This window comes from Phodopus roborovskii, unplaced genomic scaffold, assembly GCF_943737965.1.
Source record: "Phodopus roborovskii unplaced genomic scaffold, PHOROB, whole genome shotgun sequence".
Lineage (NCBI taxonomy): Eukaryota > Metazoa > Chordata > Mammalia > Rodentia > Cricetidae > Phodopus > Phodopus roborovskii.
In genome coordinates, this window is record NW_026126558.1 from 12525006 (window position 1) to 12545437 (window position 20432).

The following is a 20432-nucleotide window of genomic DNA, read 5'->3' on the forward strand; positions in this document are numbered from 1 at the left end:
TACTAAACCTCGTAAGTGCCCTTTTAGCTATCAGCTGGTATTTAGGGCCTGCTCTGTTTTTTGTTTTTTTGTTTTTTTTTTTTTTAAACAATGGTTTACACTGCTGGGTCTTGCAGTTCTTTCCATATGTTCAGGGATTGGTAAAATCAGAGACACCAGATGTTGACAAGTGAATACAGATAGAGTGGCTGGTGGGTAGCAAGGTTTGGGTGCAGGATGAAGGAGTAGATGAGCTCAGGTTTGGGCTTCAGAGAGCCACATCTTCAGTCTTGTCTGTAGCTTGGCAAGGCATGCGGCCATTTGTCTGAGATAACTGTATGGCTGAAAAAGACCTGACACTCTGCCAGCAGACACAGGTCTCTACTTTGTTCTTACTGTGCCCAGTGACTGGTATCCCCAGGGTCACGCCATTTTACCTGAAGGTACTATTCCCTATATGCTTTCTCAGGGCAACATTTTCTCCACCTTCCATGGAAATCTGGATTTTGTTACTTATTATCCATCCATCCACCCATCCATGCCTCCATTAGGACCCCATGCTAGGCAAGTGTGTTATGAGTCGGTTTTCCTGCCTGTCAGGATCCACCGCAGAGCCAGCTCCAATTAACACACCGAGACTCTGTATTTGATATAATGCTGTTGGCCAGTTACTTGTTTCTTGTCGGCTAGCTCTGTCTTAAGTATTAACCCATTTCTATTAATCTAAGTATTTTCACGTGGTCTCATCTTACCAGAGAGCAGCTGGCATTGTGCTCTCTCCAGTCTCTACATACTGACTCCTCCCTACTACTTCCTCTTTCCTCCTTGTCTCCTAGTCCCGCCTATCTTGCTTTCCTATTGGCCAACAGTGCTTTATTCATTAACCAGTATGAGAAACATATTTATAGAATGGCATCTCCCATTCCCTATATGCTTTCTCAGGGCAACCTTTTCTCTACCTTCCATGGAAATCTGGATTTTGTTACTTATTATCCATCCACCCATCCATGCCTCCATTGGGACCCCATGCTAGGCAAGTGCTTTACCACAAAGGTAGGTCTACATCTCTCTCTACTTTTTGCTGTGAGACAGAGGTTCACTAAGTTGTCCAGTCTGGCTTTGAATTCACTCTGTAACCCAAGCTGGCCTTCAGTTCACTCTATTACCCAGGCAGACTTTGAACTGAAGGTCTTCTTGTCACAGCTTACTGAGTTACTATGATGACAGACCTGTACCATTGGGTCTTGCTTTGAATTTATTCTAAGTCCAGCACACTGGGTTAAACCAAATGTCTATACCTGTTTCCCAATACTTCTTACTTACAAGCACCTGGGATGGCCACATGGCTGGGGTCATTTGTGTTTTCTAGGCAGGGAGACAGGTCTGGAAGAACTCAATCACTTGCTTGGATGACTTGCAGGGTGGAGCTAGGGTTGAGACTGGGCCAGTTGGCTCTTGCTTACTGTGTCCCGGAGTGTTTGTCTCTGTGGACAGAGCACAGTGGTCACACTTCCACCCTCTCTCTCTCCCCATCCACTGCCTTATCTGTGCTTTCACTTTCTGTGGCTTCAATTACCAGTGGGCAACCACAGTCTGAAAATGTTAAATGGAAAATTCCAGAAATAAACAATTCATAACTTTCAAATTGTGTGCTGTTCTGAGTGCTGTGATGAAATCTCACACCATCCCACGTCATCCCACCCAGGACTGAATTAGTTCTTTGTCTGGCATGGCCACGATATATAGATCTCATACATAGAAGAAAAGAAAGCCCACAGTGACGTAACTTAAAAAGGGAACAGAGATGACCTATTTTAGTCATTGTGGCTAAACTCTGTACTTAATTTGTAGATGGGGCCTTATCTCACATATTATTTATAGAAAGGTGTGTGTGTGTGTGTGTGTGTGTGTGTGTGTGTGTGTGTGTGTGTGTGCCTTGTTTTTAGGCATCCACTGGCCACCTTTACACATAGTCCCAGAGGATAAGGGGACCTTCTTGTGTTTGTCTTGCTAAACTAAATTTTTATATGGAGTGGTGTTTTTCATTATAACTTGGATCTTCTAACAAATTACCAGAGATTGAGTAAAGAACAGGGACCGATCTCTTACAGTTGGAGAGGCCAGAAGGCTCAGGTCAGAATTCCACAGCTAGATTGTGGTGAGGGTTGTCTGGGGGGGTGGGGGTGAGACACAGAAATGAGGCGTGTTCTCCTCTTCCCATCTGGGACCATGTCTACCCTTGGGGTTCACCTAACCCTGGCCCCCCTTTTTTTAATGCTGTATCATGTATGGTTGGGTGTCAGTGGATGAATCTGGCAGAGGGACAAGACATAATTTGGCTCTCAGCAATTCTTGAGGTAGTTGCTAGCTCACACCAGTGGAAACCCAGGACTAGTGCCTCTGAGTTGCACCTCTATAGGACCAGCAGGCATCCTCCTAGTCCATACAGCCTGGCATCCCACACAGCAAGACACACCCAAGACTTCCCTGACAGCCTCTAGCAGGAGTGGTTGGAGGAAGCTTTTCTGTGCTTTGTAAGCAGTGACAGAAAATGAGCAGTTGGGGAGCTGTCAAGGTGGGTCAGGGTGATGAGGAAAGGTGCCTGTGAAATGAACCAGCAGCAGTGGTTGTAGTTTTCCCTCTGCAGGGCAGCTTCTGATTTCCCTGGTGGGTGAGAGGTCACAGAGCCATTCTTCCAGGCTGGATGGACTCCAGGCTGGAAAATGATGTTCTTTACAGTCCAAGGCACCGTGGTTCAGGTCAGTCCTGTTGTACCAACCTGGGTGCCACTAGTGTCCTCCTGCAGAAAATTCAACACAATGGGGACTCCTTTGTCCTACTACCTCTGAGAGTTTCAGATGGTCACCTTGAAACTGAGCCATTCAATATTAGGGGGGAAACAGCCTTCTTGCATACTCTTTCTACTTTATCTAGAGACTTAGCCAGGCCTGTGGAATGAGACAGTTGTCTAACCCAGGACCTCTCATTATTGCTGGATTACTTGACTAGGGGTGTGGGTGAGAGTAGAATCTATCACTGATTAATGGTGACTATGAGCCGTAGCAGAGTCGTTTGTGAACTAAAATTTTCAGTCTAGAAACTTCCCATTTATATTTTTAAAGACAAAAGATAGGCTGCATAGGATACAGCTTATGGCACGCAGTTGGTGATGTGGGATACATGCTTTCAATATCCTTTTTGAAATGGATTCTTAGTTCATTATAACTGAAGCTCCTTGTTCTCCAAGGGCTAATGATCTCCAGTGTGTGTACATGGCCATACATGCCTTCTGTCTACACATGTAAGCATATCCTAATGACAGCATGTGTAAAGACATGGAAGTAGGCATCAAAATAGCCAGGGGAAGGGAAGAGTGAGCTGACTCCATGAGATTGTATTTTATTTGTTTTGAGACAGGGTCTCATGAAGCTCAGGCTAGCCTTCAAATTCCTATATAGTCAATGATGACCTTGAATTCCTGGTCAGCCTGCCTTTACTTCCCAAGTGCTGGGATTTTACTTTGGCTGTGTGTGTGTGTGTGTGTGTGTGTGTGTGTGTGTGTGTGTGTCATACATAGAAAATAAATACATATATTTGTGTGAATGTTGAAGCTAGAAGTTAAATCTGAGTGTCATTTATTGATAGGCACCTTATTTTTTATTTTTTATTTTTTGAAGCAGGGTCTCTCTTTGAGCCTGTTTAGGCTACAGTGGTTGATACACCTGTTCTAGGGACCTGCCTGTCTCTGCCCCACCCCTGCACTGGAGCCACAGATGTACTCTGCCCCCCTGCATCCAGCACTAGAGTTACATATGTGTCTGCCATGTTCTGCTTTTTACTTGTATGTTGAAGATTTGAACTTGGGTCCTTACACTTGTGCAAAAAGCATTTATTGACTGAGCAGTCTCCCTAGTCCGGTCTTGGCTTTTTTTTGTAATGGGGAGTCTCACCTTATAGTTCTGGCTGGGCTGATATGAAATATGTACATCATACTGGATATGAAGTTGCAGCTATCCTCCTGCCTCCACCTCCCAAGTCCTGGGATCACAGGCACGTGGCACCACGCCTAGCCTCATTTTAATCACAACTGGATTTAAAAAAGCTAGTCCCAAAATGGAAAGAGAGAGCAAGATCACTGAAAAAATAAGGAAAATTTGGTGACAAACGTTTTTATCCAAGGATGGCTGAGACTGGATTGATCTTTAAATTCATTTTTACCTCTGAGAATGAGTCTGGGCTGAAGGATCCCAATGCATTTCTTCAGTTTTGAATTCAGATTTAAAATTTGCACTTTATTGTTAATTTAGGTGTGTGAGGGGGGTTGGTGTTGTGCATGGGGTTACAGTGCCCAAGATAGCCAGGAGAGGGCATCAGATTCCGGGGCGTGGTAGTTACAGGTAGTTGGGGGCCACCCTGTGTAGGTGGGGATTGAACTCTGGTCTTTTGCAGGAGTAATAAACACTCTCAATTGTGGGACCTTCTCCCCAGCCCTTGTTTTCAAATGTTAGGTCTTTCTTTTTTTCCCTTTCTTTTTATCATATATTCATTCCAAAATCATTAGGTTTTATTATGACATCTTGATACATGCATATAATGTACTTTTGATCACATTTTCCCTTTACCTACTCTAGTTCTCAGCCTCTCCCTACACACTGGTGCTTCTGTCCCCACTACCCCAACCCTCAATGGTCTCTTTGCTCTTCCCAAATATTCTTCCTCTGCCTTCATCTAATTGTGCATCTTGTGTTTACTATGATTCAGCAGAATGGCTCTGACCAGCCTTGGCTTGCCCTCTCTGCTTGGCACATGCCTCCTAAGTGGCAGGGCTCTTGTTTCTCCCATTCCCTTTGGCACCTCAGAGTGCACATGAACCTTCGTTCTGGGTCATATTCTCACCTCCAGGGATCCTCAAACGTGAGACAGAGACAGCAGTACCAGATACCCCAAGAGAGTGGCTGTACTGAGTAAGGTGGCTGCTCTGAGTTGGGAGGCTGTACCAAGTGGGGTGGCTGTAATTGCATCTCTGCATATTAGCATGGCATACTTTTTCTTCCCCAGGACCATCTGAAACATACAGGGGCTGAGTCTATACTCCACCCCTCTGAGAAGTTAGTGGTAACACAAGCCACTTTTGCTGTTGAAGCACCTTCCTCAGACACCCTTCATCCTATGTTTGGAGCCCCTGATTCTAGTGTTCAAAATACACATTGGTCAATGCAGTGGACCAGCACTGGCTGGAACTCCCCAAACCCCCTGCTCATTGACATACCCTTCTGCTGATGGCTCCTCTCTGCTATGGAGTTCACAATGGGCCCCTCCCAGTTTGCTTTTCCATTAAGTTTTCTTGAGGTAGGTCTGATTGCCACAACCGGCTCTCTGGACAGAACTCTGATGTGTTTTTCTTTGGAGCTTGCTCTGGCATCACAAAACACTGCTGGGAGGCCGTCATGATTTAGGGTGTTGAGATGCAGTATTTGGGGGGAAGTTGGGGGGAGGGTGTTGCAGCATTTTTGAAAACTCCCTTTTACCCAGAGATTCTTCGGGAACAGTGGGTGCTGTCGGGATTTATCTTCCTTTCAGTTACCCCTTCTGGCAACCCTCCAACAGGATATATCGGAAAGATTATTTTCTCCCCTAGAAAAAGAAATATTATGATGAAAGAAGGGCAGAAAACTCATAGCACATTTCCCCACCATCCCACTTTTAACTTCTCAGCCCACTCTGCCTTGCCCTGGAATTTTAGGCCCCAATTAAACCTTTTGTGCCTTTTTACATAATGGCTGGACCCTTCTGAAGAGGAATGGGTGGAGAGACAATTTTATGCATTGTGCTTGTGTTCTGTGATTGGGTCAACAGTCCATCCCCTGGAATAAGAAAAATAGCTTGGGGAAGAGAACAAAACCATCATTTAAAATGCCGGCAGCCATCCCACCCACCACGGATGAGGTGACATTTGGGTGCCCTGGCTTGAGAAGGATCTGAGTGCCGAGAACAGGGGCTGCTGGTACCCCCAGTTGGAGGAATCAGACCCTCCCCCACCACCCTGCTCAGTTCCAGCTGAACTTCCTACATAGCTCACACATATTTAAAGCTACAGTCAATGGAGTTTACAGACAGGAAAGTAGGAAACTAACCTGTCTGCCATGGCTTCTGTGCCTCAGGGTCTGCCTGGTTTATCCTTCAGGGTAAGGTCAGAAGACAGGACTGGGATCCTTCTGCAGAGATGTCCTGCCTAAGCTCAGCCAGCAGCCCAGGGAGAGGCACCAATTATCTTTCTTTTGGTTTTGCTGTCTGTGTGAGGACTTAAAATAACTGATAAAAGAATTGGAAGTAGTACCATGGATTCCTTGGGGGGCATTTAGGTTAGCAAGTGTGTTCTGGGCTCTGTGTTAGATTTAGGAGAGTATAGAATGTGATAGGCACTGACCTCCCCTCCTCCCCTCGTCTTATATGGGACTAGATGGTACAGTCTCCAACAAAAGCTGTATGTAGTACTATGGAGGTGTCAAAGATGATTTCTCAATCCAACAAATAAAACACCTACTAAGCATTGTTAAGCTAGCCTCTGGGGAATCAAGGAGGAGGGAAGAGGGAGGTTTCTCTAGTTACAGGGCTCACAGTAGGATGGGCATATTTAGGGAGAAAACCACCAAGGACCTAATGCAGTTGGATGTTTCTTTCTTTTTTGCTTTTGTTTTGTTTTTGAGAGTGGGTCTCACATAAGTTCATGTTGGCCTGGATCCCCCCAGAAGAATGGACATGCGTATCTCCTACAAAATCCAAGGCATCAGAGTTAAAAATCACATAGCTTTTGCCCCTGGGGAACCAAAAATAGATGTCATATGTTCGCAAGTTGCAGGCATTTTCTGGTGGGGCAAAAATAGGAAAGGGAGGAATCATGGAGTGGGGTACAAGCAGGACTCAGAAGGTCAGCTTCTAGCCCATATGCTTGGCTCCCCCTCACTTTATAGTAGTAAAGCCTTCCTCTTAGTATAGGAATGATTCCCAAGCTTTGATTTGAAAGGCTCCTTTATTCAACTCCAATGAAAATATGCTCTAATAACACAGAAATGTTCTTGCAATGTGCAAAATTGGTTTTAGAAAGAATCTGCTTTTTCTGGTGCTCTTTGCTCTTCCCTTGAAAAAAAATCTGAGCGTATTACAGTTTATAAAGTATTCTCATACACGTATATTCTGTGAAGAGCAAACATCTTAAAAATCAGGGACAGATGTTCTCAAGTTGGGGAGAAATGCAAAGTTAAGAAGAAACTATCACATAATTCATTCTGGGGGGGGGGATCCTGTTTCTGCTTGGGCGTCCTGCCTTCACAGAAGGTATAGACTGATTCCTAGGGCCTACAGTGAGACACTAAGGGCTCCAACCCTCATTAGAAACTGTAGCTAAAAATCACCATGGGAACCTTGGGAAAAGAAGGCTTAGTTGGTGAAGTATTTGCCACACAACAGGAGAAACCATGCTCCACTCTTAGCATGCAGCAATCTGAACCCAGGAAACGTTGGAGACAGGCAGATCCCTGGGACTGGATAGTCTGCTAGCTTAGCCTACCTGGCTAATTCTAAGGCAGTGAGGGAACTTGTCTCAAAAGACAAAGTGGATGGCTCTTGAGGAATGATACCAGAGTTTGGTTGTACTTTGGGGTTCTCTCTCTCTCTCTCTCTCTGACACATACACACACACACACCATACAGAAAACTGCCCCAGATGCATGCTTGGGGCTCTGAGGCTAAAAGAACTCCATTCTATTGCCTAGATGCTGTGGCTTTGGGACATACTTTTATAACCTGGTGTGGGACTTGGGTCCATGAGAAACAGTGAAGTTTGTAATTGTCCCTACCGTCTGCCTAAAGAACCAGAACACAAATGCTGTGACTTGTGGGCTTAGTCTTCTGGCTCAACAATGCCTCCTCTGACCCTGGAGGAGGACAGGAAGGACTCTGATGTCTTCAGTTCTGAAAAGTGACTGCCTTGGGTCTGATGTCTGAGTTCAGCAGTGCCCTCTGGGTGTCAGTCTGATTCTTTGGTGTCACTTCGGTTACTCAGCAGCAGCCTGAAAGGGGTTCTTTAAGAAGTAGCATTTTTTTTTTTGTTCCTGTGACATATCAGTTCTCAGCATTGACACCTTGTTCTCCACCCAGGGACAGAGACACCCTGAGAAGTAATTATTTCTCTTCTTAATGTCAGGTGCCCTTGACTTGTTCCTGATCCTTCTCAACTTTGGCCTTAATGATCACTCACACTCATGTCTGCTCCCTTCTGACGTTTCCCACCATTGACTGCCTATGATGCACCTATAGGCCACTGATGCGTGGCTCTATATGGCAATGGAGTGTGATAAACTGTCTCTAGTCACAGCTGATCCCTGCTGGATCTCCTGCAACCCCAGCCCCACACACCTCAGGCCACACACTATCTATTTGGAGTTGGGTGCAAACATTTTCCCTTGGATTATGACCTGTTTGGCAATATAAGGTAGCTATAGTTTTTCTGGCATTCTGAAAGCTTACCAAGCAAATTCTCTACTCTTTCTATAGGAATCTGGATCCTCACCCACTCTCAGCCCATTTCCGCCAGAATGGAGATTGTTCTCCAATGTCTATTAGGCAGGCAATTAATTATTTTGGATTACAGATGGGCTGTTGGTGTTAAAAAAAGGGGGGGGCCTCATAAAAGAAGATTGAGTGAGATTATACAGGCACACTGAAGAGATGGGAGTGTGAAGACAAGCAAGGCATTCTTTAGAGATTGGAATGATGTTGCAATGAGCCGGAAGCCGTCGAAGTACAAAGAAAGAAGGGACTGATTTTCTCTGGAGCCTCCAGAAAGACCCAGAAACACTAAGGATGGGTCTCTGGCTTCTTTTTGAAGCTACCATCTTTGTGGTAATTTGTCACAGATACTGGGAATAAATACAAACCTCCATGGTGTAATTCATTGACAGAATTAACCAGTGTATGAAATTTTGCAGTTATCTAATAAGTTCTCAATAAGTATTAACAAGTAGTATCATTATATTTTGAAGCTGGGGAAAATGTTGCCTGCCACAGGACAATAGAAATGGCCAGGGGCATGAGGGGGTGACCTGGCTGGGTCATTGTGATTTGCAAGCTGGGTTTCTGTCTTCAACTTTGGCTGAAGGGATTGAGCAAGTCCTGCCCTGCCCGACTGCCCCGGAGTTAGGGGATCAAATGAGTTAATGAACATGAAAGTGCTTTTGCACACTGCCTGTGTAAACTGTTAAGCTGTGATCACAAAGGTTGGCACCAAACTGAGGCAGCCTCAGAGAGGACCAGCCTGCAGCTTTGTTACTGAGGTGAGGTCATCTCTTTAGGCTTTTGTTCTTGCTTTTCTGAGCTCATTTGCTGGTCCCCACCACCAAAATCCTGGCCCCTTTAGTCCTGCCTGGAGCCCCATATGACAAAGCTCCAAAAGTCCTAGCATTCTCTGAGCCTTCCCTGGGACATATTTTGTTTTATGCCCATTTTTCAAAGGCATAAACAACAAATAAATAAAACACCAAAATAGTGCTTAATAGTGATGCCTCCCAGAGATTAGCTAGATAGATGATCATGGCTAACTTCAGTGAAAGTGCCACATGGTTTATTTATTTATTTTTGTTTGTTTGTTTGTTTTTATTATTTTTTAGGCCAGAGAGCCAGTGTCACCTTAGATGAGAATAAGTCAGCACTTGCCAAATGCTTGCAAGGGGTGAATTCATCTGCGAAGATACCCAGCCTCCCAGGAAACCTGCTAGTCCAGCCTGAGCAAGCCCAGAAAGGCACTCAGGAAGAAGCAGGGAAAACATGCTGATATATTGAGTAGCTTTGTCTTTTAGCATTTTCTTCTTGTTATTCTACTTATTTATTTCAATGGGTGAATGGATTGGTGGGAAAGTCTTGTATATATTCATGCATGGCTTTGGGATTTTTGCCTCATCTTCTGGTGTTGATCTTTGGGCTCCATCTACATTATTATTATTATTATTATTATTATTATTATTATTATTACTATTACTATTATTACTACTACTACTACTATATCAATTGTGTGCATGTGTGCATATGCTTAATTATTCATCGGGTTGCATGTGGAAGTTAGAGGTTGTAGTTAAGTAATATTCTATTACTCTCCACCTTAACTTTTTGAGTTTTAATTTTATGTGTACGTGTGTGTGCCTGTGAGCGCACACACTCATAAACTCGCACAGCTTGCTTGAGCATGCCCATAAGCATGCACCATGAGAACGAAAGTGCCCCCAGAGGCCACAAGAGGGTGTTGGATTCCCTGGAGATGGTGTTACACTGGGTTGTGAGTGTTAGGAACTTAACTCAGGTTCTCTGCAAGAGCAGCAACTAAGTGTTGTAAAGTGTTGAGCCATCTCTCCAGACCCATTTGCATTTTTATTTTGAGGGAGACCATGCATCTCATTGAATCTGATAGAAACACCAGGAAAAGACTGGTTGGCCAGATAACCTCCTGGGCCCATCTGTCTCTCTCTCCCATTTAGTGCTGGGTTACAGCTGTGTGCCACCATGCTTGGATTTTACATGGAGGACTCTGATCCTCATGCTTACACAGAAATCTCCTTATTTAGTGAGCCATCTCCCCAGCCCTTGATGCTGGGATTCAGCTAGACTGTCCAGGCAGTGAACTTCACTTCAGGGACCTGCTCGTCTCTGCAGGATGAGAACTGGGATTACAGAGTGATACTCCTACACTTTGCTTCCCATGTGCCAAGAATCAAAGTTGAGTCCTCATGCTTGTGTGGCAAGCACTTTATCAAATGAGCTTTCTCTTTAGACCTATCTCACTAAGATGTCCAAAGGTGTGATTGTGGTGACAGCCCACAGTTGGAGCTTCCTCCAGTTTGTTTATTTGGACCTGCATACCCATTGCAAAAGGAAGGGCCTCAATCAGCTGGATCCATTCATTTAAAACATATATATTAAAAACCTACCATGTTCCAGGTGACATGTCGGGCCCTAGAGAAATGATGCTGAGCATGTTGTGAGGTAGGGCAGAAGCACCAAGAGGACAGAGGACCTGAAAGGCAGGTACCCTGAGCTGGGCACCTATTTAAAGCCCCCTTTGGTCTAGGTTCCCAGTTAAGATTTGACTCCATGTTTTCACAGCTCTAGGATTCTTTAGAACCAGCATGTCATCCTCTGGTCTTGAGCCCCAACTCTATCACCATCAGCAAATAATTCTTGGGCACAGGTCATGGGACAGACCCTAGGTTCGGTTTGCCACTTGCTGTATGGTAAAGCATAGAGCCCAGTGTGAAGAGAGGGGCCTGCTTGGATGCCACAGCCAGATGCCCCTTTGGCCAGCTGCCCAATATGCCCCAGCCATCCTCCCTGGGCTTCTCCACCTCTCTTTCTTTATCTCAGAAGCTTGGCAGCAGGACAGACTCTAGACCTTCTGCAGTGGGTAGCAGTGATGAGAACTGATCAGCTAGGGAAGGGGCCCCAAAGCAACAGTTCTGAGAAAGCCCCTAGTTCCTGCATAAGTCACTTCAAAAGCCCCCAGAGCAGAGGGTTATTGGAGGGAGCCACATTGCCAGGGATCACTTCCCTGCTGCACAGAGGTCTGCACTCTGTCTTCCTGTAAAGTGTCCACCCATGAATAGACAATAAAACCCTCTAAAAGTCATCCTTCCTAGTGAATTCCATTCTTTGAATCCACGGGTCAAGAACCAGAAAGTCACTGACTCTGTTGTCTCCAAAGCCACCCCAGTGTCATACAGTATTCCTGTGTCTACAGGGGTGGGTCTGCACCGCCCTGGCCGGAGGGTAGTTCAGTTCTGTGGCTTTGGGCTAGTACCTTCCCGAGGTCAACCTGCACTAGGATTCCCAGTGTCCCCAGTGCCATCCACTGCTTTGCTTTCCTTGGGCCTGTTTCCCACAGGGAAGGCAGCAGAAGGACCTTCGAACCGAAGCCCATTCCCACTTGCTGACAGCTAATGAGTTGTTGCCAGGGATGCTTAATGCACTGTGAAATCAGACATTAATTGCAGAAGCAACCGATTTCAGAGAGATCATGGTGATTAAGAGCCCTTTATGATGCCGGTGGCCTAACAAACATGCTGCGGTGTTTATCTGCTCATTCCTCATGAGGGAGGAAGCCTGCCTTGGGACTAGAATGTTTCCCTCTGTCGAGAGCTGTCATGGGCAGCAGAGTACCCCAATCCCCTGCAGTGGCTCTCTTCAAACTCCAGCTGCAAACCCCCAAGTCAGCAGCTGAACTCCTGGGGAAAGAAAAAATAATTCACCTGCTAGCAGCCAGCTGAAGGAGGCAGCATTGGCTAATGGATGGAGCCACTCTATGGGCAGATGCTGCACCTGGTTCTGGTGGCTTCCAGGCTGCAGTGGAGGAAACTTCATGGGTCAGCAATGTGCTCTGATGTCCTCTGGGCTATCTCCTTATGATTCTGAGACTGCCTCCTCTTTTGGCTTGTTTCTGGAGATATGTGGACATAACAGGTCCCCCTTTTAAGCATACAAATGTCTTCAATCCTTCATTCTCACGTCTTTAATTTTTGTTTTTATTGACACAGTGTTTCACAGCTGCACAGCTCAGGCTGTCCTGGAATTAAGGGCCCTCCCTCTTATCATCCCAAGAATTGGGATTTGCACACCCTCACCTCTGTCAGGCTATCATTTGCTCTTTTTTTTTTTTCTCATAATGCAAATTTCTTCCCTACAAGTCAAAAGTCAATTAAGTTAAGGGAAGCAAACAGACTTGCTTTGAGCTTTCTCTACCAGTCCACTGCCGTCCAATGCCTTATGTTTCCTGCAGCCCTTTGGCTTTCTTTGTATAAGCCCTGGAAGAATCTTCAGAGGCAACCCTGACTCCCACTCTGAGTGCCACATCAGCAGGGTGCATAAAGATGTTTCTAGGGCTCATAGGCCAGGGACTTGGGGACACTGGGTCTGTGCAGGACTCATAATATCCAGAAAAAGTAGAGGCCATCAAAGGATCTAAAGCAGAAAGCACACTGTCCATTAGTCTATTCTGCTTGTGTAAACTAGGTCAGGATAAATAGAGAGTAGGGTGGAGGGGTGGGGCCTGCTGACTGGTTTACAGCACTGGGATATAGGATCTACTTACCTTATCAACACCAGGAGATTAGTGGCATGTATTGTGGCCACTCAGGTGGAATCTACATAGTGTTTCTTGTAATTATTACAATCTGTGCTCCCTGACACAGAGAACACAAGCTTGGTACATTGTTGAGTGGGAAAATGCACATGATTCCATTTATAGAACCAGCATGCTTGTAGGTGCTTGCATATAAAGTGGCATGCCCTGGCTTGTCCTCCAGTGTCACCCTGAGCGAGCAGAGACACCTTTCTTCCTTTTAGCTGGTATGTTAGTATACACTTGTGACCCCAGCACTCAGCAGCTGGAGGCAGGAGGATCAGGTGCTCAAGGCTAGCTTAGCCTACAGCCTGGGTTACATGAGACCCTGTTTGCAATAAAACAACAACAAAGAAGAAAGAGGAGGAGGTCTGGGAAATGTCTGAATCTATTGCAGTGAATGTACCTTTAAAGATTTTAAAAGTATTTCTTATGTTTAAATAACACTTGTTTTAGTTTATTCACAGTGACAAAATGATATCCTGTGAGGATTTTCTAAAGTTCTTGATAGTATGTTCCTTTATTTGCAGGAAGAAGTCACGGTGAGATTAAAAAGGCAAACAATTTATATTAATAAAATAATCCACTTGGCAAAAAAATTTAAAGGTGGAGTCAGAAACATGAAACATAAGGTTTGGAGTCTCCTAAGGGTCCTATACCAAGCAAAAGCTGAGTGTGCATTGGGCAGTGTTACAGAAAGAAACGGGTGGGGAGGGCCCCATCCAGGCTTGGGTGGCAGCAGCCAAGTGTCAGTACATTGCTAGCAGTGACTGTGAATTTGGGACTCGACCGAACATTTTGGTTCCTCTTTAATTTTGACTTTTCTCTGGAATTCACGCCCCATTCTGGACTCAGCCACGTCGTCTCCTAATAACCTTTTCGCCTTGAGTCTCAATGTTTGACTCCTTGCCCGAGAACTGGTCATAACAGATACTCAAGAAAGTGCCTGGTATTATTCCCAAGTCCCTTGAAACAAGGTCTTTTTTTCCTGCTAAATGTCATCCCAGACAAACCTTATTTGAAAACTCTATAACCCAGTTAGAATTCCAGCTGATTCTGTCTCTAAATTTTAACAAAAGAAGTAATTGATTGAAAGAAATTTGATATAAAAAAGCGCAAAACTAGAAACCAAAAATGAAGATTATGTATAAAATTTTCTTTATTAACTTATAAAGCAAAGAGCTGGAAGGTAGGAGCAGGGGAATTTTAAAAAGCTAGTTAAGCAAAGTTAAATATCTTAACATAATTGCCTTTGGGGCTAAATATGAAAGAAAAAAGCACACATAAGACAATTAAAATTATCTTTGTTATCTTGGTCAGAAGATAATTCTGAAAAAACAAACCAGGAACCACATAATATGCACCAGAATCAGTCTATTACCAGCTGAATGTAATATGCATTCTACAAACCATTTTTCCTCTAATTTTAAAAGTCTGTATTTTGTCAGTGTTCTCTAGCACTGAGAATATATTTTATAAGCAGAAAGCTAAAGTGAAGGCACAGTGAGCTATGTTCTGATTTTTAAGACTAAAGACATCAAAATGTGCACTCACCCCACAAAACAAAACAATCAAAAAACCCCACCAAAATCAGAAATAGGGAATTCTTTAAACTGTCTATTTACAATGAGTCTTAAAAAACAAAATACAATCAATTAGGAAGACAACCAGCTCTTTATTATCTGCCTTGGTACAGTTTTAAAATAACAGCCCTCTTGGTTTCATGTGTCTGTATTTTGTCTCTCCAGCAATATTTCCAGATAAAACCAGGGACCACTTCTCTGGTGTTTTCCATCATTCTGTTTGTCAGGAGAGCTGGGGACATGGGAGATGGCTCACAATGTTTGCTCATTAGGCAAGAAAGAAAGGCAATCACAAGATATCATCTGTATATGCCTTCCCATCCCCAGCTTCAGGACAAGCGCTCCTTAAATTTTTGAGCTAGGAAAGACTCTCAGAATGAGTTTGGGCTTAATGCAAGAATATCATGTGCCAAGGGCTCAAAGACTTGTGGGATCAGTGTTCTTTTTGGACCCTGAAGCCTCCATTGCACTCCACACTGTTGCACAAGACAACACATCAGTTAGTGGGTCATTTTTCTTTCTTGAGGGTCTCAAGTAGCCCAGGATGGCCTCGAGTTCACTAAGGTAGCTGAGGATTGCCTATACCTTCTACTCTATCTGATGAGGTCACAGATGCGCACCACCATGGCCACTTTCTGTGTGCTGGGATCCAACCAAGGCTTGCCAGTGTGGTAGGCAATCACTCGACCAACTGAGCCATGTGTTCAGCTCAAGATGTGTGTTTTCTCTTTTTCTTTACATGCAGCTAAATGTTTCTTCACTATACAATTTTTTATTCACTAGTCACAAATTTTCAAGAGAAGTTTTTGGTTTAGAAATTATAACTTTTGCCCAATAATGAGTCTTTTACTTGAATAAGAGCCTTGTATGGTACACAAATTTTCAAATATTCTTTATTTAAATTTTTCTTTAAGAAAAAGTGGTGTGTGTGTGTGTGTGTGTGTGTGTGTGTGTGTGTGTGTGTGTGTGTGTGAGAGAGAGAGAGAGAGAGAGAGAGAGAGAGAGAGAGAGAGACTGCATGTGTATGGTTGCCCCTGGAGGCCAGAATTTAACCACTGAGCTACCTCTCCAAGCCCCATTCTTCTGTTTTCTACTTGGCCTAATTTTAACACATTTTAATTATTTCTTCTTCTTCTTCTTCTTCTTCTTCTTCTTCTTCTTCTTCTTCTTCTTCTTCTTCTTCTTCTTCTTCTTCTTCTTCTTCTCCTTCTTCCATTTTCTTTGGGGGGTGGGGGAGACAGAGTGTTTCTGTTCCCAAATTACTTTGCAGACCATGCTAGTGTCAAACTCACAGAGATCTGCCTACCTCTGCTTTCCAAAAACTGGGAGTAAAGCCATGTGTCACCACACCTGGATTATTCTTCTTATTTTTAAAAATATTTAATCAAGGAAGTAAGTAAGCAATTTTTTCCAGCCCAATCAGTTTTCCTTCTCTCTCTCCCTCCTTTCCTCCCTGTTCCTCCCCTCATCTACCCATTCTTTCTCTTTAAAAAGTATAGTCCTTCAGGAGTGGGAGGAGGTGAGGAGGGTGGGAAGAGGTGAGGGGGAAAAGGTGTGATTGGAATGTAAAATGAAGTCAAAAAATGGAAAATGAGAAAATTATCTAAATAAACTATGATATCCAATAGCATGAAAAAATAAAATTAAAATAGAAAGAAAGGAAGGAAAAAAGAAAGAGCAGTCCTTCTGTGCATCAGCCAGCCATGGTCTATCAAGTTGCAGTGAGACTAGGCCCTCCTCTCATATTAAGGCTGGATGAGGCAACCCAGTAGGAGGAAAGGGTCTTCAAAGCAGATAACAGTTAGAGACAGCCTGTGCTCCCACTGTTAGGAGTCCCACAAGAAGACCAAGCCACACAACTGTCAAATATAAGCAGAGGACCCAGATTGGTCCCATGCAAGCTCTCTGGTTGTCAGTTTAGTCTCTGTGAGCCCCTATGAGCTGAGCTGAGTTGACTCTGTGAGTTTCCTTGTGGTGTCCTTTGTCCCTCTGACTCCCATAATCCTTCCTCCCCCTCTTCCACAGGATTCCCAGAGGTCCACCTAATGTTTGGCTGTGGTTCTCTGCACCTGTTTCCGTCAGTTCCTGGGTGGAGATTCTCTGATGAGTATTGGGCTAGGCAACCCCATCTATGAGAACAGTAGAATTTCACTGGGAATCATTTCAATGACATTTTTTTTTTTTTGAGGGTGGGCAGTAGTCATGTTTGGCTCTATCCTAGGTCTCTGGGCTGTTCAGCCTCTGGGTCCGGGATCTCCAGGCTGTGTCAGGTGTGGGTTTCCTCTTCATGCAGAGTTGAACTCAAGGCCTGCTGCATGTTAGGTCATGCTCTATCCCAGAGCCACATCTCCAATCATCTTTCTTTCTTTCTTTCTTTACCTTAAAATTTTTTTAGTGGCACACACCTTTAATCCCAGCACTCAGGAGACAGAGGCAGGCAGAGTTCTGTGAGCTCAAGGCCAGCCTGGTTTACAGAGCTACTTCCAGAGCAGACTCCAAAACAATACAGAGAAGCACTGTCTCAAAACAAACAAACAAACAAAAACAAAAAACCCCACAGTATTTCACTACATTTTCCAAGCCAGTTTTAACATAGGCTTTTACTATTGAACCTGGCCTAACTTTCCTTAAAACTTAGCAAAACTTGTTCTTAAATTGTAAAACTGGGACCATATATGTCTTTCAGAATTCTAGTGAGGATGGGCTAGGTTGTTCATGTACTTAACACTGAACGCAGGGGCTCATGGGAAATGCTCAGGAGATGCAGCCTGCTTTCCTGACACCACTGAGGACTTCCAAGCTGAATCTGCTTTGGGTCTGTCTAGCATCTCTTCAGAGAGTTCTAGAAGCCTACAGAAGTGAGGCAGCCTTTTCCTTTGGACTGATGGATCTCTCTCCAGTTGCCCAGCTGCCCTGGCACCTATGAGCTCTGCTGTAAGGCAAGCAATCTCATCAGGAGAATACATTCAATATGAACTAATAGACAATTTGGAGACATTTTGAGAGTAGATCTGTTTTACACCTTGGAAGATGTTTTGTCTGATTTTATTACAGGACCTTCTGATAAATTAAAGGGAAATGAGCTGTTATTGAGCCAAAGAAACCCTTATGGTTAAATTAAAATGTAGATCCTTTCTGTTTGCTGTCTGCCCCACAGATGGGGCTTTATCAGAAGTGACTCTGCTTGTATTTTTATGCTTAATTCCTTTGTCACAAAGACATATACTGACTTTTGGTGACTTGTGTTATCAGAATGCTCTTGTTTCTTGCCTTTTTTTTCCCCTGTGTATGCCAGTGTGCAAGTATGTCTGTGGTCATGTGAATGTGGGTTTACAAAGGGTGTGTGTGTGTGTGTGTGTGTGTGTGTGTGTGTGTGTGTGTTGGTCTCTCCACGGGACCTGGAGATCCTTGATCCTGCTAGGGTGATCAGTGTGGAACTGAGGGAATCCTCCTGCCTGCCTCCACTTCCCCAGTGCTGGAATGGCAGGCATATACACCCACACCTGGGAATTTATGATTTAACATTTAGGAATTGATTCAATACCTGGCAGACTTTCATAGTAATTAAGAGAATTAAGTTTGAACTGCAGACAGGTTTGAGTATTCAGCCTGGCCCCGATGTTTTACAGCTTTGTAACTTTGGGTCATTTTCCACCTCCATAAAGTAGAGGTGATGCTTCTCATTTAAACATTAAAATTTACACAAAAATGTCCCAAGATGCACTCCTGGAAACATATAACTCTTTGTATTTCTCAAGTGTTCCAGTGGGGACTGGAGGAATGGAGTCCTTTGTAATTATCAGCTCTTCCTATCTGGGTTGCACTCACCCATGTGATTTTCAGGTTGGTTGGGATTCATACTGGGAAAGCTCTGCTCCATACATCCCGTATGTGGCAGAAGCCTGGCTGAAGCATGATTTTGTCTTGGTGATGGTAGAAGGGTCAGAGTGCAGGTCTAATCGTATATACATTATGAGTTAAGCCTTTGATGCTTCTGTTAACATCTCATTGGCCAAGGCAATTCACATGACCCAGCTCAATGTGAGGCAAGCAGGAATGTTTCTCCTTTGGGTGCCAGGGTCTGGTAGAGTATTTCTGAACAATAACCAATCTGTTCTACTGTAAGGCCTGGTTCACAGGATGTCATTGAGATGCAATGAAATTGAGGCTATCGAGAGAAAGCTCACTACTTAAGAGGATGCAATGTTTATGTAGAGGACTCGAGTTCAGCTCCCAGAACTGACACCATGCAGCTCACAATGACCTATAACACCAGGGAATCTGGTGACCTCTTCTGGGCTCAGGACAATTTGTACTCATGTGTACAAACTCATCATCCCTATACACATAATCAAAAAAAAAAAAAAACATGTTTAACAGAAAAGACACAATAAAATAACACATCATGGTATATAAAATACTTTCATAGGTCCTAGAATCTCCCCCCCCCCAAAGCTGTTTTTAAATTACAGATCCAGGGTTAGTTTTTGTAGTTGCCGTTGGCCTTCTGCCTCTGGCACATTCGAACTTGGAGCCCTTGGAGCAAACATAGGGTTTGGTATGGCTGTGTAGGGTTCCTGGGGCCTTGCCAAAATGCCGGACCAGATAAGAGCACAGTGCCACGGCCCTTGGGAGACTCCAGGGATAGCTGGTCAAAGGTGAGGATCTTATCCCCAGCCTTCAGGATGTGACTTCGGGCTGGGCTGATACCCGCAGTGCACGCACCTTGAGTTTAGGCACTTCGAGAAACCATACATCATCCTTGATAGTTCCCACAACCACAGCTGTCTTGTTCTCTTGGCCAGGAAGCTTCATCTTTTGGACCATCCAGAACAGGGGCAGAGATGGCTGGTTAGTGTGACTCATAAAAAAAAAAAAAAAAAAAAAAAAAAAAAAAAAAACCTTTTTTGAAGGTGGAATTGGTTCTTCTGGCCAGAAACCTGTACAGCTTGACTAGCAGCTGCAGGTAGATGTCCTGGCTCTTGGGCTCTTTGCTCTGAAATTTTGGTCCTTGTTGTGTTGAAAGTAAACACCCATGATGTCACCTCCGAAAAGACAGAACTTGTCCTAGAATCTTCTAAATGCCCAAAACCTGCAGCTGTTAACTCCCTCTGCCATCAACTACCATATCCAGGATCTATCTCTTCCCATTTAAGGCCCTTATTGAGCCTCTAGTGAGAGGCTCTGACCAAAGTATAAGAACAGTTACAGTTTGTGGAAACTTAAAGCATGTTCATAAGGTTTTTGGTTCTTCTCCATTCAAGAGGTGGAGTCTATTATTCTTCCTTTGGATTGAGGATTGAATTTAATGGCTCACTGTAGAAGTTGATAGGGAAAAACTAGAAGTGGTCATATGTAACATTGGAGACTACATCGTGTATCTAAGATGTGGGCCTTGTTAAGACAGCATGAAGGTTTCTGGAAAGTGTTGTTTTCCTTAGTGTATTTGTAAAAGATATGGGTGATGCTGTCATGGATATTTTCTGCAAATGCAGCCTAAAGCTGCAGGTACCATCTTATGTCTAGGAAAGATTGGCCAGGATAATTTCAGAGTTGCTTGTGTTGATTTTGTTTTTGAGCACCAGTTTGCTATCTACACACACACACACACACACACACACACACACACACACACACACACACACACACACTTCTTCTTAAGTATCTTGTATGAGGCTCTCTGTTTGGGGGTGGGCATTGCAGGTGTCCTT

General features: G+C 44.1%; 1 pseudogene; it reads right to left on the minus strand.

Annotated features, from left to right (window-relative positions):
* Window positions 1–19182: 19182 nt before the first annotated feature.
* Window positions 19183–19758, minus strand: LOC127234707 (60S ribosomal protein L18-like; annotated as a pseudogene).
* Window positions 19759–20432: the final 674 nt, after the last annotated feature.